General features: G+C 45.5%; 1 protein-coding gene across 1 annotated transcript in view; it reads right to left on the bottom strand.

Moving 5' to 3' along the window:
* Positions 1-23,069, bottom strand: part of FGF1 (fibroblast growth factor 1) — a 158,347-nt gene extending 135,278 nt beyond the window's left edge. The window contains exons 1-2 of the mRNA XM_032627354.1: positions 22,719-23,069; positions 12,161-12,317 (exon numbers count right to left, since the gene is read on the bottom strand). The gene's annotated coding sequence lies outside the window, so the exon portion shown is untranslated. The remainder of the gene's footprint in view (positions 1-12,160; positions 12,318-22,718) is intronic.
* Positions 23,070-23,352: the final 283 nt, after the last annotated feature.

The following is a 23,352-nucleotide window of genomic DNA, read 5'->3' as shown; positions in this document are numbered from 1 at the left end:
TAGGGGTTAGTGCACCACGACTAGCCGGGAGGGAGTTCGGGGAAAAGCCTGCACCGGCCGAAGAGGCAAGAGACTTTTTCTTCCCTCTTTGTCTCCTGGTGCGCGAGGAGAGGGGTTTAAGAGCGCTGCTTAAAGGAACTCCAGAGACGGGCGCGAGCCGCGGCTGAGGGCGCGAGCCCCCGAGACGGGCGCGAGCCGCGGCTGAAAGCGCAAACCCCAGAGACGGGCGCGAGCCGCGGCTGAGGGCGCGAGCCCCCGAGACGGGCGCAAGCCGCGGCTGAAAGCGCAAACCCCAGAGACGGGCGCGAGCCGCGGCTAAAACCGCGGACCCCAGAGACGGGCGGGAGACGCTAAGGCTGCTGCTGCCGCCACCAAGGGGCCTGTGTGCGAGCACAGGTCACTCTCCACACCCCTCTTCCGCGGAGCCTGTGCAGCCCGCCACTGCCAGGTTCCCGGGATCCAGGGACAACTTCCCCGGGAGTACGCACGGCGGGTCTCAGGCTGGTGCAACGTCACGCCGGCCTCTGCCGCAACGTCACGCTGCCTCTGCAGCTGCAGGCCCGCCCCGCACGTAGTGCCCCTCCTACCCCCATCCCCCAACCCCCGGCCTGAGTGAGCCGGAGGCCCCGAATCAGCGGCTCCTTTAACCCCGTCCTGGCTGAGCGAAAAAACAGACGCCCTCCAGCGACCTACACGCAGAGGCAGGGCCAAATCCAAAGCTGAGCTCCTGTGAGCTGTGAAAACAAAGAAGAGAAAGGGAAATCTCTCCCAGCAGCCACAGAAGCAGCGGATTAAAGCTCCACAATCAACTTGATATACCCTGCATCTGTGGAATACCTGAATAGACAAGGAATGATCCCAAATTGAAGAGGTGGAATTTAGGAGCGAAATCTATGATTTTTTTCCCTTTTCCTCTTTTTGTGAAGGTGTACGTGTATGCTCCTGTGTGACATCTAGTCTGTATACTCTAGCTTCCACCATTTGTCCTAGGGCTCTATCCGTCCATGACTTTTTTTTAAAAATTCTTTTTCTTAATAATTAAGTTTAATTGTAATAACTTTATTATACTTTACCTTCGTTCTTTCTTTCTTTCCTTCCTTCCCTCCCTCCTTTAGACAACGAATCACCCCAAATTGAGGAGGTGGTCTCAGGGAGCAGGATTTATGATTTTTCCCCCTTTACCTCTTTTTGTGAAGGTGTATGTGTATGCTTCTGTGTAAGATTTTCTCTGTATAGCTTTGCTTCCAACATTTGTCCTAAGGTTCTATCCGTCCCTTTTTTTTTTTTCTAAATATTTTTTAATTCAATAACTATATTATACTTTATTTTATTTTTACTGTATCATCTTTCTTTCTGTCTTTTTTTCCTTCTTTCCCTCCTTCCTTCCTTCCTCCCTCCCTCCCTCCCTCCCTTTCTTTCCTTCTTTGCTTCTTTCTTCCTTCCTTCCTTTCCTCCTTTCCTTCTTTCTTTCCTCATACTTCTACTAATTCTCTCTACTTTTTCTCCCTTTTATTCTGAGCCGTGTGGATGAAAGGCTCTTGGTGCTCCAGCCAGGAGTCAGGGCTCTGCCTCTGAGGTAGGAGAGCCAACTTCAGGTCACTGGTCAACAAGAGACCTCCCAGCTCCACATAATATTAAACAGCGGAAATCTCCCAGAGACCTCCATCTTAACACCAGCACCCAGCTTCACTCAACGACCAGCAAGCCACAGTGCTGGACAACCTATGCCAAACAACTAGCAAAACAGGAACACAACCCCACCCATTAGCAGAGAGGCTGCCTAAAATCATAATAAGGCCACAGACACCCCAAAACACACCACCAGACGTGAACCTGCCCACTAGAGAGACAAGATCCAGCCTCATCCAGCACAACACAGGCACTAGTCCCCTCCACCAGGAAGCCTACACAACCCACTGAAACAACCTTAGCCACTGGAGACAGACATCAAAAACAACGGGAACTACGAAAGTGCAGCCTGCAAAAAGGAGACCCCAAACACAATAAGATAAGCAAAATGAGAAGACAGAAAAACACACAGCAGATGAAGGAGCAAGATAAAAACCCACCAGACCTAACAAATGAAGAGGAAATAGGCAATCTACCTGAAAAAGAATTCAGAATAATGATAGTAAGGATGATCCGAAATCTTGGAAGTAGAATGGACAAAATGCAAGAAACAGTTAACAAGGACCTACAAGAACTAAAGATGAAACAAGCAACGATGAACAATGCAATAAATGAAATTAAAATCACTCTAGATAGGATCAATAGCAGAATAACTGAGGCAGAAGAACGGATAAGTGACCTGGAAGATAAAGTAGTGGAAATAACTACTGCAGAGCAGAATAAAGAAAAAAGAATGAAAAGAACTGAGGACAGTCTCAGAGACCTCTGGGACAACATGAAACGCACCAACATTCGAATTATAGGGGTTCCAGAAGAAGAAGAAAGAAAGAAAGGGACTGAGAAAATATTTGAAGAGATTATAGTTGAAAACTTCCCTAATATGGGAAAGGAAATAGTTAATCAAGTCCAGGAAGCACAGAGGGTCCCATACAGGATAAATACAAGGAGAAACACGCCAAGACACATATTAATCAAACTGTCAAAAATTAAATACAAAGAAAGCATATTAAAAGCAGCAAGGGAAAAACAACAAATAACACACAAGGGAATCCCCATAAGGTTAACAGCGGACCTCTCAGCAGAAACCCTACAAGCCAGAAGGGAGTGGCAGGACATACTGAAAGTGATGAAGGAGAATAGCCTGAAACCAAGACTACTCTACCCAGCAAGGATCTCATTCACATTTGATGGAGAAATTAAAACCTTTACAGACAAGCAAAAGCTGAGAGAGTTCAGCACCACCAAACCAGCTTTACAACAAATGCTAAAGGAACTTCTCTAGACACGAAACACAAGAGAAGGAAATGACCTATAGTAGCGAACCCAAAACAATATATAAAATGGAAATAGGAACATACATATCGATAATTACCTTAAATGTAAATGGACTAAATGCTCCCACCAAAAGACACAGATTGGCTGAATGGATACAAAAACAAGACCCTTATATATGCTGTCTACAAGAGACCCACTTCAGAACTAGAGACACATACAGACTGAAAGTAAGGGGATGGAAAAAGATATTCCATGCAAATGGAAACCAAAAGAAAGCTGGAGTAGCAATTCTCATATCAGACAAAATAGACTTTAAAATAAGGACTATTAAAAGGGACAAAGAAGGACACTACATAATGATCAAGGGATCGATCCAAGAAGAAGATATAACAATTGTAAATATTTATGCACCCAACATAGGAGCACCTCAATACATAAGGCAAATACTAACAACCATAAAAGGGGAGATCAACAGTAACACATTCATAGTAGGGGACTTTAACACCCCACTTTCACCCATGGACAGATCATCCAAAATGAAAATAAATAAGGAAACACAAGCTTTAAATGATACATTAAACAAGATGGACTTAATTGATATTTATAGGACACTCCATCCAAAAACAACAGAATACACATTTTTCTCAAGTGCTCATGGAACATTCTCCAGGATAGATCATATCTTGGGTCACAAATCAAGCCTTGGTAAATTTAAGAAAACTGAAATTGTATCAAGTATCTTTTCCGACCACAACGCCATGAGACTAGATATCAATTACAGGAAAAGATCTGTAAAAAATACAAACACATGGAGGCTAAACAATACACTACTTAATAATGAAGTGATCACTGAAGAAATCAAAGAGGAAATAAAAAAATACCTAGAAACAAATGACAATGGAGACACAACGACCCAAAACCTATGGGATGCAGCAAAAGCAGTTCTAAGGGGGAAGTTTATAGCAATACAAGCCCACCTTAAGAAGCAGGAAACATCTCGAATAAACAACCTAACCTTGCACCTCAAGCAATTAGAGAAAGAAGAACAAAAAAACCCCAAAGCTAGCAGAAGGAAAGAAATCATAAAAATCAGATCAGAAATAAATGAAAAAGAAATGAAGGAAACAATAGCAAAGATCAATAAAACTAAAAGCTGGTTCTTTGAGAAGATAAACAAAATAGATAAACCACTAGCCAGACTCATCAAGAAAAAAAGGGAGAAGACTCAAATCAATAGAATTAGAAATGAAAAAGGAGAAGTAACAACTGACACTGCAGAAATAAAAAAAATCATGAGAGATTACTACAAGCAACTCTATGCCAATAAAATGGACAATCTGGAAGAAATGGACAAATTTTTAGAAATGCACAACCTGCCAAGACTGAATCAGGAAGAAATAGAAAATATTAACAGACCAATCACAAGCACTGAAATTGAAACTGTGATTAAAAACCTTCCAACAAACAAAAGCCCAGGACCAGATGGCTTCACAGGTGAATTCTATCAAACGTTTAGAGAAGAGCTAACACCTATCCTTCTCAAACTCTTCCAAAATATAGCAGAGGGAGGAACACTCCCAAATTCCTTCTACGAAGCCACCATCACCTTGATACCAAAACCAGACAAGGATGTCACAAAGAAAGAAAACTACAGGCCAATATCACTGATGAACATAGATGCAAAAATCCTCAACAAAATACTAGCAAACAGAATCCAACAGCACATTAAAAGGGTCATACACCATGATCAAGTGGGGTTTATTCCAGGAATGCAAGGATTCTTCAATATACGCAAATCTATCAATGTGATAAACTATATTAACAAATTGAAGGAGAAAAACCATATGATCATCTCAATAGATGCAGAGAAAGCTTTCGACAAAATTCAACACCCATTTATGATAAAAACCCTCCAGAAAGTAGGCATAGAGGGAACTTTCCTAAACATAATAAAAGCCATATATGACAAGCCCACAGCAAACATCATCCTCAATGGTGAAAAACTGAAAGCATTTCCACTAAAATCAGGAACAAGACAAGGTTGCCCACTCTCACCACTCTTATTCAACATAGTTTTGGAAGTTTTAGCCACAGCAATCAGAGAAGAAAAGGAAATAAAAGGAATCCAAATTGGAAAAGAAGAAGTAAAGCTGTCACTGTTTGCAGATGACATGATACTATACATAGAGAATCCTAAAGATGCTACCAGAAAACTACTAGAGCTAATCAATGAATTTGGTAAAGTAGCAGGATACAAAATTAATGCACAGAAATCTCTGGCATTCCTATATACTAATGATGAAATATCTGAAAGTGAAATCAAGAAAACACTCCCATTTACCATTGCAACAAAAAGAATAAAATATCTAGGAATAAACCTACCTAAGGATACGAAAGACCTGTATGCAGAAAATTATAAGACACTGATGAAAGAAATTAAAGATGATACAAATAGATGGAGAGATATACCATGTTCTTGGATGGGAAGAATCAACATTGTGAAAATGACTCTACTACCCAAAGCAATCTACAGATTCAATGCAATCCCTATCAAACTACCACTGGCATTTTTCACAGAACTAGAACAAAAAATTTTGCAATTTGTATGGAAACACAAAAGACCCCGAATAGCCAAAGCAATCTTTAGAACGAAAAAAGGAGCTGGAGGAATAAGGCTCCCTGACTTCAGACTATATTACAAAGCAACAGTAATCAAGACAGTATGGTACTGGCACAAAAACAGAAAGATAGATCAGTGGAACAGGATAGAAAGCCCAGAGATAAACCCACGCACATATGGACACCTTATCTTTGATAAAGGAGGCAGGAATGTACAGTGGAGAAAGGACAGCCTCTTCAATAAATGGTGCTGGGAAAACTGGACAGGTACATGTAAAAGTATGAGATTAGATCACTCCCTAACACCATACACAAAAATAAGCTCAAAATGGATTAAAGACCTAAATGTAAGGCCAGAAACTATCAAACTCTTAGAAGAAAACATAGGAAGAACACTCTATGACATAAATCACAGCAAGATCCTTTCTGACCCACCTCCTAGAGTAATGGAAATAAAAACAAAAATAAACAAATGGGACCTAATGAAACTTCAAAGCTTTTGCACAGCAAAGGAAACCATAACCAAGACCAAAAGACAACCCTCAGAATGGGAGAAAACATTTGCAAATGAAGCAACTGACAAAGGATTAATCTCCAAAATTTACAAGCAGCTCATGCAGCTCAATAACAAAAAAACAAACAACCCCATCCAAAAATGGGCAGAAGACCTAAATAGACATTTCTCCAAAGAAGATATACAGAATGCCAACAAACACATGAAAGAATGCTCAACATCATTAATCATTAGAGAAATGCAAATCAAAACTACAATGAGATATCATCTCACACCAGTCAGAATGGCCATCATCAAAAAATCAAGAAACAATAAATGCTGGAGAGGGTGTGGAGAAAAGGGGACACTCTTGCACTGCTGGTGGGAATGTGAATTGGTTCAGCCACTGTGGAGAACAGTATGGAGGTTCCTTAAAAAACTACAAATAGAATTACCATATGACCCAGCAATCCCACTACTTGGCATATACCCTGAGAAAACCAAAATTCAAAGAGAGTCATGTACCAAAATGTTCATTGCAGCTCTATTTACAATAGCCAGGACATGGAAACAACCTAAGCGCCCATCATCGGATGAATGGATAAAGAAGATGTGGCACATATACACAATGGAATATTACTCAGCCTTAAAAAGAAATGAAATTGAGCTATTTGTAATGAGATGGATAGACCTAGAATCTGTCATACAGAGTGAAGTAAGTCAGAAAGAAAAAGACAAATACCGTATGCTAACACATATATATGGAATTTAAGGGAAAAAAATGTCATGAAGAACCTAGGGGTAAGATAGGAATAAAGACGCAGACCTACTGGAGAACGGACTTAAGGATATGGGGAGGGGGAAGGGTGAGTTTTGACAGGGCGAGAGAGAGTCATGGACATATACACACTAACAAACGTAGTAAGGTAGATAGCTGGGGGGAAGCAGCCGCAAGGCACAGGGATATTAGCTCGGTGCTTTGTGACAGCCTGGAAGGGTGGGAAGGGGAGAGTGGGAGGGAGGGAGACGCAAGAGGGAAGACATATGGGAACATATGTATATGTATAGCTGATTCACTTTGTTGTGAATCAGAAACTAACACACCATTGTAAAGCAATTATACCCCAATAAAGATGTTTAAAAAAAAAAAAAAAAAAAAAAAAAAAAAAGAAATTATATGGGAGTCTCGGGATGGGGGAGGACAAGATAGGAATGTGAAGGGGAGAAAGACACCCAAGAATGAGAAAGGAGGGTTGAACTGACAGAGAAGCTAAAACTATGTTCATAGCCTCGCCCAAGGGTTCTGTGGCTGTGCTCTGGGGATCTGCGGGGCCTGGGTTCATATCTCAGATCTGCCACATACTGGCAGTGGGGCCTTTCCCCTCCCTTGTCAAATGTGATAATAATGGCACCTAACTTACGGGATGGTTGTGAAGGGCTTAGTACTGTGCCCGGCACATGGTAACTCAATATGCAGTAGGCGGGCTGTCGCTGTTATTACCAGCAGCGGAGGTCTAGCCTAAGTAAAAATGGTCCAGGAAGAAGCTGTGACAGAGAAGAGGCTAATTGCCACTGATTCAGGCCCCCTGACTCTGTTCTCATGAACAGCAATGAAGACAAGGGAACCAGAGCAACAGTCAGCCCGAGGTCTCTTCAGCTGTAACCTGTGGACCAAAGGCATCAGAACCAGCTGGGCCCCAGCCAGGAAATGCAGAATCCTGGGCCCCTCATGAACCCGGCTACTTCAGGACTTGTGTGGGTAGGTCCCAGGAACCAGAAGTTTAAAAAATCTTTTTAATTAACTTATTTTTTGAAGTATAGTTGATTTATAATGTGTTAATTTCTGCTGTACAGCAAAATGATTCAGTTATCCATAGACATACATGTTAAAAAGATTCTTTTCCATTATAGTGTATCACAGGGTATTGAATATAGTTTCCTGTGCTATACAGTAGGACCTTGTTGTTTATCCATTTTATATGTAATAGTTTGCATCTGCTAACCCCAAACTCCCACTCTGTCCCTCCCTCCTCTTCCCCTTGGCAGCCACAAGTCTGTTCTCTATGAACCTGGTGTTTTAAAGAAGCTCCCATGTGATTCTCATGCACATTAAAGTCTGAAAACACCTGGGCTAGACCACAGGTTCTGGAGCGGCAGAGATGAGGCTTGTCCATCAGTAACCCCAGATCTACACAGCCCTGGTGTGAGGTAGGCACACTCTGACACCTGTTCCTATCGCCAGCATTCCTTGGCTGAAGTCAGAGAGGTGGGCTTGAGCCATTATGCATAAAACAAATCTCTGTGTGTCATGTTCTAAACGTTCAATTGAGAGAGATTGCATTGGCAAATCAAGCCTTTTACATCACTATAAACTTCACTGAGCCCAGATACTACGTTCTGGGTTGCCCATTCCTCCTCTCTCCACTGCTGGAGTCACCTAGTCTTGACCTCAGGCTTAGCTCAAGATGACCTCTGACCTTAGGCTAGAGGGGTGTCAGGATATCTGGCCCAACACCCTTGCTGTGTCCGTCTCTGTACCATTTCCTCTCTTCTTGGGCACCGTCCACTGCCTGCTGCAGGAAGGCCTGAGGCCCACCTTGTCCTCCAGGGCCTGCGTTCATGTCTTGTTCCCAAACACCGAGCCCCAAAGGTCATGGGTCCTCAACGCTGAGGTTCTGTCCCCAGGCCAGTTTAGGGTTCTGCCGTCTTCTTGGCAAAGCTTCCAAATTCTGGTCTACTTTCTAGGGCCTTCAGATCTCATCTGTTGCTGAAGTCCATCTGTCACCAAACTCCACCTGCCTCTCAGGACACCTCCAGTGATCCCCCAAATCATAGACGGCATACTGGTTAGCAGCACAGCCTGGGTGTAAGCCTGGCTCTGCCGCTTGGAAACTGTGTGACTGTAGGCAAATGGCCCAGCCCACCAAGCTCAGTTCCTGCAGCCGTGACAGCCCTACCTCACAGGGTTGTTACGAGAATCCGGCAAGGTCACACACGTAAAGTCAGGCACGGTGCCTGGCTCATATAAGGGCTCAAGAAACGCTGGCCACCAGCACAGAAGCTCCTCTATTCTGAAAGCTTGGAAATGCAAGCAAAACTCCACACGAAGCAAAAGCACCTCCAGCTGCCCAGAAGGTGGCACCGATGGTCACTCAGAGAGTCACTTTGGACCTTGGAACAAATGCACTCGTGAGCAGCCTTTTCAGAACTGACCTTTCAATGACAATAATAATAGTAATAACAGTAACAACAAGAAATACTTAGGTTTTACTCATTATAAACCAGGCACTGAGCTAAGACTATTACTCATTTGATCCTTTCAGTAATAAGGCTGGTACTTTATTACCCCATTTTACAGATGAGGAGACTGAGGCACAAGGTCACAGGACTAGTAAGTGTCAGAGTCCGAACTGAACCCCAGCTTCTTCCTGGCTGCAGAATCTATGTACTTAACCGATATTCTGCTGCCTCTCTTAAGTAGTAACATTTAGGAATCAAAATAATTACTATTGGGCTTCCCTGGTGGCGCGGTCGCAGTGGTTAATCCACCCGCCAACGCAGGGGACCCAGTTCGAACCCTGGTCCAGGAAGATCCCGCATGCTGCGGAGCAACTAAGCCCGTGCGCCACAACTACTGAGCCTGCGCTCCAGAGCCCGCGAGCCACAACTACTGAAGCCAGTGTGCCTAGAGCCCGTGCTCCACAACAAGAGAAGCCATACCAACAATGAGAAGCCCGCGCACCGCAACGAAGAGTAGCCTCCGCTCACCGCAACTAGAGAAAGCCCGTGCGCAGCAACGAAGACCCAATGCAGCCAAAATAAATAAATTAAAAAAAAAAAAAAAAGACTTTGCACTCCCAATGCAGGGGGCCTGGGTTCAATCCCTGGTCAGGGAACTAGATCCCACATGCATGCCACAGCTAAGAGTTTGCATGCCACAACTAAGGAGCCTGGGAGCCGCAACTAAGACCCAGGGCAACCAAAAATAATAATAATAATAATTACTATTCCCTCCCTCCCTCTTCTCTTGCTATAGGCCACTGGCCCAGATGCTTGTCCTTGTTCCTCTACCTTGGACTACTTTACCTCCCAGCTGAGTTGGACATCCTGTCAGCCCAGGTTCATTCTCTGCTACCTGCCCCCGCCCAGGTAAGTCCCCACCTTTCTCTATGGCTGAATGGGCTGGATCCAGTCCCATCTTTAGGTGGGACACCTTGACAGTATTTGATGAACTTGACGAGTGAATCCTTTCTTAAGGAAAAACAGTCATTCACTTACAATTTATGTGTCCTGGATAGTTGTTAGATTGACCTAAAACAGGGTATGTCTGTAGCACGACTGATTGCAGATTATTTTTCCAGTAGCTTAAATCAAGGAGTATTGCATTAGCCAAGTAATGCCTATTTGATGAGGTGGAAGGGGTGTGTCTTCCCCTCTGTATGGTCTCTGACTGCTAGAAGCTGGCACAGGGGGGCGGCGCTCCATGACCTGTAATAGTTTATTCAGGGTCCACATAATGCACGTCAGCAGAGTGAGCGAGCACATCTCTGTCCTGGCATCAGGCGTCCCTTTCCTAGGTGTAGATAGAACGCATGGATGTCTGTCCACTGTCACCGTGGAAATATCATCATCAGAGTTGGTGCTACCTGCCTGTGAAATCAAACCATTTTAATTAACTGGTTACTGCTTCCTTAAATCCTTTTTGGAACCTGGCAAGCCATATATGTGCATGTGCACACCAGATTTGGGAGGAAGTTTACAAGTAACTCAATGTCTTGTCCCTTAATTTTTCGTGTATTAACTTTGTTTTTGATGAAGTACTGCATTTACAAATCCATTTCCTCATGCTAAAAAGGTAGAATCAACAGAAGACAGTCAGGTACATGATCTCAAAAGGGGAATTTCCTCGGAAGCCCTCAATGACAACACAAAGAAAACAAAGGGAGTTTGCGACTGTGAATCACAGTCTCCACCAAAATCCACATTCATTCACCCAGACAGCCCTGGGAGGCAGCTGGCCAGCCCTTTTGCTAGACACCACTTGGCAAAGCTGATTTCTCTCCAACCCTTTGCCACTGTTGGGCTGGCTCGCCCCCACTCAGAGCCCAGTTCACCCTCTGCCCGGATGATTGCATCCGCCCACTGGTGTTCACAGAGCTAAATCATAAACAATTGCATCCCTATAGCAAATGAAAGGGAAAGTGCCAGTTACCAAAGCAGGAAAGTGGGGGTGGATTTAAACAGCTGGAGAGAGCACAGAGCATTTGTGTCTGCTGGGGCACAGAGCGAGCCCTTGCACCTGAGAGGCGAGATAAGTGGGTGCCCTCTGGGGTCTCTGAAAAATGGGTCCGTGATTAAACGCCTGAAATTCCCACCCCAGCACCTGGAGGTCTGAAGTTTTCGAGCGCTCCGTCTAGAAGCCTTGCATAACTTTTGGCATATAGTAGTGACGTAGGTGTGGATAGTGTCAGTGCCAGGGAATGTGCCCGGTGGCTAGCCATTCCCATTCCCTCTCTGCCGGTGCCTATCTGGAGGGGCCCTGAAATGAGGGTGTGATTTTCAAAGGGGATCAGGACAGTAAGAAGTAATCCAGGTGACCAGCAGGGCCATCAGAATCCCACCCTCTCAAACACACTCAGAGAATCCTATGTTTCAGCCCAACTTTTATATCAAAAGGTTGAACAAATCTAAGGTGCCCACCCAGTGGACAGGATTTCTAGGTGCCTGAATTTCCAGGCTACCTAAGAGGGTAAGTGTGGCAAGCAGGGTGATGCCAGGCAGGCTCACGAAGGCCACAGTGTCCTGCTGAACCACAAAGGCTTTAGTGAATGAGAACCTTCCGCCCCCTCCAGTCCTCATGGCCCGGCAGTGCGGGGATGAAGATAAAGGGGGCAGCGGGTGCGTGATTATTCTCACAGTCTCTGCACTCCAGGTGCTATTTTTACATGTCTGTGCGATTAGCCAGCCCTGCTTTTTTTTCCCAAGCAGCCTTATACTTGCACTGGGACGGACACACACACACACACACACACACACACACTCACTCTCTCTCTCTCTCTCTCTCTCTCTCTCTCTCTCTCTCTCTCTTTCACCTCAGCTCTGGATATATTATAACCTGCTCAGAACAGAAACCCTGATTCTTACCTGAACAGCTTGCAGGCTGAGGGCTGCTCCTCTCTCCGGTCGAAGGGAAAGGGGATCCACTTGGTCTCGTCCGCTCTGTGGTGTCACTGTCACCGCGCTGCAGCTGCTTCTCCAGCAGCCCCAAGCCGACTCTCTGAACCTCCCGGTGGCCGCGGCTCTGTGTGGGGAGAGGGGACGGGCCGTGGCATGTACATCAGGTTGCTGGTCCGCCTGCAGACACCGTGCCACAGAGCTGGCTCCCAGTCCCGCAGGGCTGTGCGGGAAGCAGGGAGGCAGGCGGGGGACTGACAATGCAGCCTCTGGGTCTCTCTCTGGCCTCGTTGATCTGCAGAGGGGACCTGCCTTAGCGACCCCGCCCACAGGGATGCACACGGAGCTCTAAGGGCCCCCAACCCTGGGCAGCCAGTGGCAGGCCCAGGGGCACAGAGCTGGTGGCCAGCAGGGAAGGGAGGCAGAGACAGCAGACGGCCGTGGCAGCTCTCCTGGGTGTTATTTTAGCGTGGTTTGTCTTGGGGCAAATGGCTGAGCCGAATGGACTACTAGCCTGTCTGAGCAGATTCCTGTTTATTTTGAGGCCTCAGTTGGCAGGGAAACAGCGGGTCGCGGCTCAGAGACACTCCTCTGCAATCAGAAGGCTGCTGGATGAAAGGGAATCCTTTTCGGTTCTGGCATCTGGCATCCCGCACAGGGTGTAGATGTCTGTGTGTGGCAGTGTGAGTGTGTGCCTGTCTGTGCTGTTCCCATTTTGCAAAGCTGCTCGAGGGAGTGGCCATGCAGTTAGGGCTGGGGAGGGGCTGCAGAGAGAATATTTCTGCCCTTCCTCACCAGTGGTCAAGCCTGTCCATGCTGAACTAGGTGAATCATCCGGTGGGGATTTCTTCAATGGACCATGGGTGGCATCTTTGTGCCCCTGGCCAGGATGGGGTAACGAAGAGAGGAAGCTGCCTGTACAAATAACTCATTGGCTACAAGGTGAGGAATGAAACTGGACTGAAAGGATACAGCTTGGGAGGTGTCTTTGAAGAGACCAAATGGAAACATGATTAATAGTTTCTTATAATTGATGAAGAGTCCTACCTGCTTATGCAGGCGTCTGAGCCTGGGAGGTGTCACAGAGTGTGTGTGCAAGCCTGCCCACCTGGTGATTCAGATAGGAGGTACAGATTGGCCTGTTGGAATTAGAAATATGCTCACTGGTCTCTCCCTCCTCTGGGAAGGTGGGGGTGGAAAACTGTTCTCCAGACTCATCAGGGAGCAGCCAGGGAGACTTCATGTGCCTCTGAAGGGACAGGCTCAGAGAAGCTCACCTCCTGTGACAGAACTAGAGGCACAGACATCACACAGCTCCGATAATGGATGAGCCACAGATCTCCTAAAAGGGACTTGAGAGGTGCAGAAAGAGTTGATTTCTGCAAACTTTATTAACAGGGACCTCCATGAATTGCCACTACCACATATTCAAAGGTCCTAATAATTTGCTTTTTAAAAAACAGTAATTTTCTCGAGCATCTGCACGATTCCAGAGGACCTTCGGACAGTCATCTTCTCAATATTGGAGGATTGCTCTGCTGCGTGCAGGGGGCAGGTGAACTGTTTTTAACCGCATGGAATGATAGATTGTAAAGTTAGGAAACACCCTGAAAACACCGAGGACAGAGATACAGCTCAGCGTCTCACCCAGTTTGCCCCCATAGTTTCTTAAGTCCTCACTGGGTCTGAAAGCTGGTCTCCCACCTCAGGCTAGCACCCTTGAACCTGCCCACACAGGGCTGTTGACCATTTCTGGGCTGCTCAGCATCTCAGGGCCCTGACTCCCTGCTTCCTGAAAGAGATTCATGAGGCTTTCCGAGCCACGTCTTTCCCGCAAGCCAACACGATTATGGTGACAATCAAATGTGCCCAAGCATGTGACGGCACATTGAACACCGGTAATGCAAGTGTAAGTCATTATTTTAGTGTTACTTCTCCATTACATCTAGTTGTGAAATGCTGTTAAAAAAAAAAAAAAAAAAGCCAAAAAACCACACAGCTTTCAGGCAAATACAACCACTAGCTACTGATATAAACCAGTTTCTTTATTACATATCAGGTGTTGTTCGGCAATGTTCCTGTCCAGATACTGGGAACTGATTCCTCAGTTCCTTAAAGTACTTACTGTAATATAATTCTCCTTAATATTGAATTTTTTAATGTTTTGGTTTAACTTCCCTCAAGTTCCATATTTATTTCAACTTCCATGTTGAAATGTCTAGATTTATCATTTTAAAAAAATTTATTTTATTGAAATATAGGTGATTTACAATGTTGTGTTAATTTCTGCTGTACAGCAAGGTGATTCAGTTATACATATATATATTCTTTTTCATATTCCTTTCCATTGTGGTTTATTACAGGATATTGAATATAGTTCCCTGTGCTATACAGTAGGACCTTGTTGTTTACCCATTCTCTATGTAATAGTTTGCATCTGCTAATCCCAAACTCCCACTCCATCCCTCTTCCACCTCCCCTCCCCCATAGCAACCACAAATCTGTTCTCTATGTCTGTGAGTTTGTTTCTGTTTCATAGATAGGTTCATTTGTGTCATATTTTAGATTCCACATATAAGTGATATCATGTATTTGTCTTTCTCTTTCTGACTTATTTCACTTAGTATGACAATCTCTAGGTCCATCCATGTTGCTGCAAATGGCATTATTTCATTCTTTTTTATGGCTGAGTAGTACTCCATTGTGTGTGTGTGTGTGTGTGTGTGTGTGTATACCACATCTAGATTTATCATTTAAATAATGTATGTTCAGATGCTTGGAGTCATGAGACATGATAATGTTAATACTTCCTGGCCCCTCTGTTATTTAACATGGGAAGGGACAGGACGTTTCCTAGTTTAAAAGTCTGGCCTCAGAATAGCCTTCCAGCTCTGGGCTAGGAAATAGTCCATGGAAATAATAGCTGTCCAAGCCACTTATTAAGTGTTCACAAGATGCTAGATCCTATAGAGAGTGTGTAACAGAAACCATATCTTCCCTCAAAGCGTTTAGACCACTTTTAAAGCCATTAAGACTATTTAAGGTGTTTAAGTGATTAAAACTTTATATGCTTACTAGCCCTGCAGAGGGTGGATCTGAGAAAGGAAGAAAATGACAGATTTCGAGAACCAACAAAAATCCTAGTAGAAGCCGGGTAGGTTTATCCACAGAGGTGTGGCCTTGGCAGGAGTCAGCCACGTCTAGAATGTTCTGGCCGGTGCTGGAGGTGAGATTTCTCCTTCCGTGTCCTAAGAGATTGACTCACTATCAAGCACTTCAGCAGCAGCTATTACAGAAAGTGGTTCTAAACCTCTTATAAGAGCTTTAGAAGGGCGAGAAAGGTAGAATGGGGCGTTTCTTTGGTTTTTTCTTATTCTGTGCTCAGTGCCTCTGAAAATCAGACGTAAGACTGTCCCTTTCTGACAAATACTGTATGCTAACACATATATATGGAATTTAAGGAAAAAAGGGGTAAGACAGGAATAAAGACGCAGACCTACTGGAGAACGGACTTGAGGATATGGGGAGGGGGAAGGGTGAGTTTTGACAGGGCGAGAGAGTGTCATGGACATATACACACTAACAAACGTAGTAAGGTAGATAGCTGGGGGGAAGCAGCCGCAAGGCACAGGGATATTAGCTCGGTGCTTTGTGACAGCCTGGAGGGGTGGGATGGGGAGAGTGGGAGGGAGGGAGACGCAAGAGGGAAGACATATGGGAACATATGTATATGTATAGCTGATTCATTTTGTTATAAAGCAGAAACTAACACACCATTGTAAAGCAATTATACCCCAATAAAGATGTTTAAAAAAAAAAAAACAGACTGTCCCTTTTTAACTGCACCAACATGAAAAAGGAATCAGAGCGTGATAGATTCAGTAGGACTCCAAATGTCCCAGAAAATAAATTTTCTTTCTCTCCCGGCATAACACATAAGCCCTGGCTTCTTGTTCTTGAACCTTGAGGCTGACATTCAGTATTTGCTTTAAAATTTCCCCTTCGCACATCCTGTTTACATAAACGGTACAGTTATGTGAAATGCATACCAGACACACTGCATTTTCTTTCTAATCTCATTTGACCTTGTTCGGACTCCACAAATCCTAATCAGCTGACAAGAGAAATCAGATACTGCCTGCTGCTTTCTCCCTGCAGTAAAGTATTTCCTTCTGTTTATGCCCAATCATGCAATTAAATGAAGGGCATGCTGGCCTCCTGGCGAACCAGCTGCCAAGATGACGGAGGGGAGCAATTTGACAAATAGGGCACAGGGAAATACAGCAGACATTCACAGGAAATTGTATTGGTTGCCCAAGGAGACCTGACAGACACAAACATCACCAGAGCTACAGGACAGAAATGGGGTCCAGAGGTCCTCCAGTGAGAAGGTGCCTCGCTCTGATCCCACTCTAACCCAAGAACAGGAACTTGTCCCCGTTTGTCAGCCTGGCTCTCAGCGGCTTCAGGGGAGGAGGCCTAATTAGGGAGGGTCACACCCATGAGAAGTAGGCTTCCTCTTTCTGTTATTGGTCACCCATAGCCTATTGTATGTTTTCCTAGATCTCAGCTTTTCAATTTTTATTTTAAGATATTTTATCTTTAAATAAAAGTAATGCCTTGTGCACATGTTAAAAATGCACAATGTACAGAGAGGTATAAAATGACCCTCACTAACCCCCTTCTTCCCAAGATAACCACTATTTACTTTTTTTTCTGGATCCTTTGAGGGACAGAAATGTCTTTACACACTTGAATGTGTGTATGCTTAAAAGCGATTTACTAGGCACGGTCCTACATTGTTTGTTTTTCACTTAATAATAGATCTTTGCACATTGGTCTGGTACATCCAAGCGCCAATATTCCTTGCCTGCATTATTGCAATACCTCCTCGTCGACTTCCCTGCTTCTTTCTACCCTTACCCCCTACAGTTCATTCCAGAGGGATCCTGCTAAAAGGTAAATCGGATCATGTTTCTATTTGGTCAAAACTGCCCAGTGCCTTTCTTTGGCACTAAGAACAAAAGCTAAGCTTGCTGTTACCACCTGCCCCTCCAAATCCATCCCCGATGCATTCCTCCTTTTCACTGTGCTCCAGCCTCACTGTTCCTCATACAGGCCAAGTGTGGTCCTACCTCAGGGCCTTTGTGCTTACTGTTCCCCCGGCCTGAAGTGCATGCATTTCTTTTCTGCCCCTTGATTCTTTACATGGCTGGGCCTTCCTTACCATTCTGGTCTCATTTCAGACCCGCCTCCCTGACCACCTGTTCTAAATCAGCCCCTCATAGATCTTTCTTTTTCTTCATAGATCTTTTTACTAGCCGAGAATTATCGTGTTCAGTTATTTGTTTACTTATATGTTGTCTGTCTTCTCCTAGCACACACAGTGGAATGTAAAGTCCGTGAGGAGAGCAGGGATTTTATCTGTCTTTTCACCCTTATATTCCCAGTACTTGGACCAATGGTTCTCAAACTTGAATGTGCATCAGAATCGCAGATGACTGTACCCCAGCTCCAGAGTTTCTCATTCAGTAGGTCTGGAGCGGGCCTGGGAATTTGCATGTCTAACAAGTTCCCAGGTGATACGGATGCTGCTGGTCCATGGACCAGACTTTGAGAACCACCAGTCTAGACAGTGCCTGGCACACAGTGAGTTGCTTATACGTTTATTATGTGAACACACGAGTCTGCACGGAAGGATCTGCTATTTTCTTTGGAATGGCAGTTTTATTTTCACTATATCGTTTATTTATATTTATTGGACAGGAAACCTCCTCCAATTCTTTGTGACAGGAGGGCCCCAAGTTCTGTCAGCTAAAATGATGTATCAGCTCCATTGGTTTGTCAGCCAATGATAGAAACCTAAAGTGTTATAGGCCCAGGGGAGCCAGTGAGAGGCACCCCTCGTTCTCTGCCTCAGTAACACGTCAAAGCCAAAGGGGGTGGGATTCTCCCTTCATATGTGACAGAGAACTTTCCCTATGGGGAATCACTCAGGCCTCCCCTGTAATTGTTTAACAACTGTCCTGTTGACTTGCCTTGGTGTGTTGGAATGTATACAACACACACACACACACATACTTTTTCATACTGGGTTTCAGGAAGTTACAAGATGCCCCAAGTCCATTTTAATCTCAAATTTTAAAACTCCTGATCTAATCATTGGCTATCTATTTGGCAAAACAAACAAAAACAACCTGGATCCCCAGTTTGTTTTTAAATTCCCAATTAAATAAGAGGTTTAAATGTAATAAGACAAACCTTAGAGGACAACATTAGAGAAGAGCATTAGAGGAAAGCATTAGGTAATGAGATTTACCGTCTTAGGATGGGGAATGCTTTTTGAAGCATGATTTGAAACCCAGAAACAAAAACAGAATAGTGAGATTGATTCCATAAAATTTTAAATGATCTGTACAAGAAAGAAGAAAAAAGATCCTCCAGTTTAGACTCTGGGGAGAAATCTATGGAGCCTATCTTTTCCGTCTATATTCTTTCCACTTGAATTGTCTGGGTGGCCTGTGGCCAAGCGTGGTGGGATGAGACATAAGCTTATCAGAGCAGACGGGGTAAGACCACATCCTTCAGCAAAGCCCTGTCACTGGGTTCATTAGCCATGGTTTGGGGGTTTTCTGAGCAATTTTATTGAGATGTAATTCACATACCATGGAGTTTGCCTATTTCAAGTATACAATTAAGTGGTCTTAGTACGTTCACAAAGTTATGCAACCATCACCACTGTCTAATTTAGAACTTTTTTTGGTCATCCCCAGAAGAAACCCCATACCCATTAGTAATCATTCCTCATCCCTGCCCTCCCGCCAGGCCTACACAACCACCAGTCTACTTTCTGTCTCTGTAGCTTCGCCTGTTCTGGCCATTTTATATACATGGGATCATACAGCGTGGGTTTCTTTTCCTTATAAAGCATAATGTCTTCAAGGTTCATCCACATTGTAGTTCGATCCATATTTATCAGAACGTCATCCCTTTTTATTGCTGAATAATATTTCACTGTATGGATATGCCATCTTTTATTTGTTCATCAGTTAATGGACATTTGGCTTATTTCCTCTGTTTAGATATCATGAGTAATGGTGCTGGAACATTCGTGTTGTATACAAGTTTTTGTGTGAATATTTGTTTTTATTTCTCTTGGATCTAGTGGCGGTTTTTCTCTTAAATATTTACCCAAAGCCTATTACTTAGCCTATTTAATTCTTTGGGTTTTAGCTTTGTTCTATCATGACCGCCTGGGGAAGCAAGCAGGCTTGCACCTCAGAGGCCCGCTTCCAGGAGTCCCGGCCCCTCCCTGCTTCTGTGTATTTGGGAATGTGCTTTCATCTCACTGTGCCTCACTCGTGGGGATGCCAGCTCTCTGAGCCTCTCAGGGATACTGTGAGGATTCATGGCATAAACCCAATAGGATCTGCTCTCGAGAAGGTGCTAACCCACAAGAGCAGGTTCACGTGCATTAGAGAAACAAGATCCCCTCAGACCAAGGGCTCCCAGTACCACAGGTGATGGCATCAACCAAGAGGCCAGTGGCTGGATGCAGAGGCACAGACGTTATAAAACACAAAGTACCGTTTACTTAAGATTTGGGTTTCCTTGGAGACCTGAATTTGGTTGCTTTCCAAATCCTGCAAGCTGCCCTCTGAGTGAGGCCTCTGGCCTGGTCACCCTGTTCAGGGGGCAGGAGAAAAGGACAAGGCCATGCCTGGTGATGGGCAGCCGGACGGGCAGACAAATTCTAAAGCCCACCCTCCAGCTAACGTTTCCCCAAAGACCATTCTAATCGAAGAACTCATCTAATCCAAAAGCACCTAGCTCTCTGCAGAGCCCCAGAGGTACCTCCTTTTGTGAAATTCCTCTGCCCCTGACCTTCTTGTTGGCTCTGGGGTAGGGGCGTGACCCCTCATCGCTGGGCGAACCCCCTGTAGAGGCACTGGGAGCCCCGGAGGCAGAAGAGGGGCCTGAAATACCTGAACTTTCTCCTGCTCTCTGACCATCACCTGTGCCTCTCGCTCTTTCACATCAGGCAGCAGGAAGTACCACTGATAAACATGTAACTGAGGAATCTAATAGGAAAGGAGATGGTAGGCTTGCCTGGGTTGTGACTCCCAGGCTGCCACTTCCTAGCTCTCTGATCTAGGACAAGTGACTGAGTTCTCTGAGACTCAGTTTCCCCATCTGTTAAATGGGGATAATAGTGGTATTTACCTCATAGGGTCCCTGTGAGGATTACCTGAGATGATGCCTGTCAGGGGCTCCAGTATACATTCAGAGCTCCATCGGTGTTTGTCATAGTAGTCAGAATTAAGGATCTCAAGTAATCTAGCCATCCTCTCTAAGCTATTTAGGGAGGCTGTTTTTATTTTTATCTATTTTTATTGGTTGGAAGCACCTAATGTGTGTTAGACACCACAGGGAGGGCTGGGGATGAAACTTAATTTTCCCCAGGAATGTAAAATTCAAGCTGGGAGAGAAACTAAGATACATGCAGTTCTTAAAGAACAGGTAAACAGTGGACTGCAATGCTGAGGGGCAACGCTGTCCCAGTGTGGAGAGGGAGAGAACAGAAAAGGCTGGGTGGGCCAGATGCGGCCTCGGAGGGGAGGCAGCACGGAGTCTGGCCCTTGAAAGGCAAGATGGGTTCACATTAGCAGAGAAGAGGGAGGAAGAAGTGGGCAAAGGTGGGTGAAGGGAAGGGGAGACCCGTGGGAGCAGAAGCAGGTTGGGGGCCCAGTGGGTCTGGGCATGGTGGGTAGTCTGAGCCAGAGACAAGCCTTCTGGTGTCTTTCCCACTCTCAGGTCTCTAGGGATGACGTACCATGGGGTCTTTTAGTCACCTGTTTACTAATGTTTATCCTTTCTATGAGACTTTCTGTCACGCATACATTTTTGTGGACTATAAGAGGGAGGAAAGAGGTGGGGTTATGTTGGAGGAGCTCTGGCTCTTAATCTAGACGATCACAAAAAATGCCGTACAAAGTGCCAACCAATGACCTTGGCCATCCTGCATGCAGCCCCCTTGATTGTCTTTGGGGACCCAGCCTTTCATTGCTTTCAGGCCATGTGGTTTTGGGTGGGGATGACTACACCCCCATGGCAGGGATGGCACAATACCCACATTGGTTCAGTGAACTGTGACCCTGAGACTCTAGCTAGAACTGTTGGGAAAGGGAAACACCTATTCTTGTAGGTTGGCTGGGCCAGTAGGATGTCAGCCCCCAGCTGCTGGCAGCCACCTTACCACCAGGATGAGTGAGTCTTCCTGGGAGTAGAATGACACAGGGATGCAAAGCAAGAAATGGAGAGAGACAGATTCAGGATAATATCATCTGGGCACCTGGATCCCACCATATCAAAACCCTGGCTGTTTCAGTTACATGAGGAAAACATTTTTCCCTTTTTTGGTCTAAGTCTCTTCAAACTGGATTTCAGTCCATTGTCACTAGAAGAATCTTGACTTATTCAAGGAGTTATCTTGTTCCCAGCCATGTTGTTGGCTTTACTCTTAGCATAGATATCTGTGGTCCTGAGCCGAGGGGTGGTGTGTGTCAAGGAATAACGGTATGCGTGTGCAAGCGATGGAGACACCTATCCATACCCTCAATAGGCACAGGTACATGTCACGTGCTCGGGTGGCGGAGATGTTAGAAGGAGAACCCAAAACTCTGCAAAATGTCGTTCTTCTTTGCCCCTTGACTCTGCTTACAGAGCAATTCTCCCCAAACCCTTGATTTTTTTTTTTGGTTTTTTTCGGTATGCGGGCCTCTCACTGCTGTGGCCCTTCCCGTTGCGGAGCACAGGCTCCGGACGCGCAGGCTCGGCGGCCATGGCTCACGGGCCCCCAGCCGCTCCGCGGCATGTGGGATCTTCCCGGACCGGGGCACGAACCCGTGTCCCCTGCATCGGCAGGCGGACTCTCAACCACTGCGCTACCAGGGAAGCCCCCCAAACCCTTGATTTTATTCCTCTTGTTCTCAACCAAAGAAGAGAGTTCTTGGATCTGTTAAGTATATTTTGCGGGGTCCTAAAGTCATCAGGGAGAGATGGGGAAGGGGGGAAAGGAATCTCTACAGATGCCGTTTGTGTTTCCTCCCTTTTGCCCAATTACAGGGAATCGGCTGGCATCCTTTTATTTATTTCCTATTCGATGCAGAGCTTTTAAAAAACTAAGCATTCGCATTACTGCAGTGGGATTTGTCTAATGATTTTCTGGGAAATGTCTTCTTGGATCTCAGCAAAGATAATTCACTTTGTAGAAACCCTTTCCTGCTTCCCTGCTAAGAATTCGACTCACCCAGTTCTTTCTGGAAGCAAGCTGGCCTCCGAATGAGAGAAGGGAGTACAGGAATGCTTTAGTCTAGCATCCATCACACAGCCTCAAGCCTGCCACCGACTCAGATCAGGGAGAAGCGGCGGGCGGGGGGTGGGGAGAGCGTTCATGCAGAGCACAAGCCTGAAGCCAAGCGGAAAGTCCACAGCAATCGGAGCCCCTTGGAGAAACGGATGCACTCACCTCTGTACTTTGCTTCTGGGGCACTTTCTTTCTGGGTGATGGCAGCTGCGTAGCCTATGGCATCCACACTGTCCTACCAGAACCGCTGCAGGCAGGCCACCGCGGGAGGAAGGGCGTGGCCTTCACCAAAGGAGGCAATGCCCTTATTCCCCTGGAGTCCAGGCTGTTGGAGCTGCTTGTTCTCTCTCTCCTGCTCCCTCTCTGATGTGTATGGAGCTCAGGGAGCCCCCAGAGAAGGGCCGTGTGCACACCACACACCACACACCACACCCGCCCTGATGCAGGTGGGCTCCGCAGCCTTGGGGAGCCTGGGGAGTGCGTCGTCAGGCCACCCTCATGGGGTCCCTACCAGTGCGGCTGGTGTACCCACAGAAAGCCCAAGGACAAGCACTTGTGTATTTATTTCTCCCCCTCTCATGTGATCTTATTTTTGGACCAAACACAAAAGCTATTTGGGGGCTGGACAGCTGCCAGGTGAAAGGGCAGTTATCTCATCCAACTTGTCTCCATGCCTCTCTCTGAACTATGTCCCTGTTACCTTTCCACGTATAAGGCAGAAGGCGGGGAGAGGGGCTTGCTCTGAACCTTACTTTTAATATATCTGAGCTATTAGTCCAAATTACTAACTGTATTT

The sequence above is a fragment of the Phocoena sinus genome, chromosome 3, assembly GCF_008692025.1.
Source record: "Phocoena sinus isolate mPhoSin1 chromosome 3, mPhoSin1.pri, whole genome shotgun sequence".
Taxonomy (NCBI): Eukaryota; Metazoa; Chordata; class Mammalia; order Artiodactyla; family Phocoenidae; genus Phocoena; species Phocoena sinus.
Note: the sequence above shows the minus strand (reverse complement) of the source record. Positions and strands in the feature narration are given on the sequence as shown.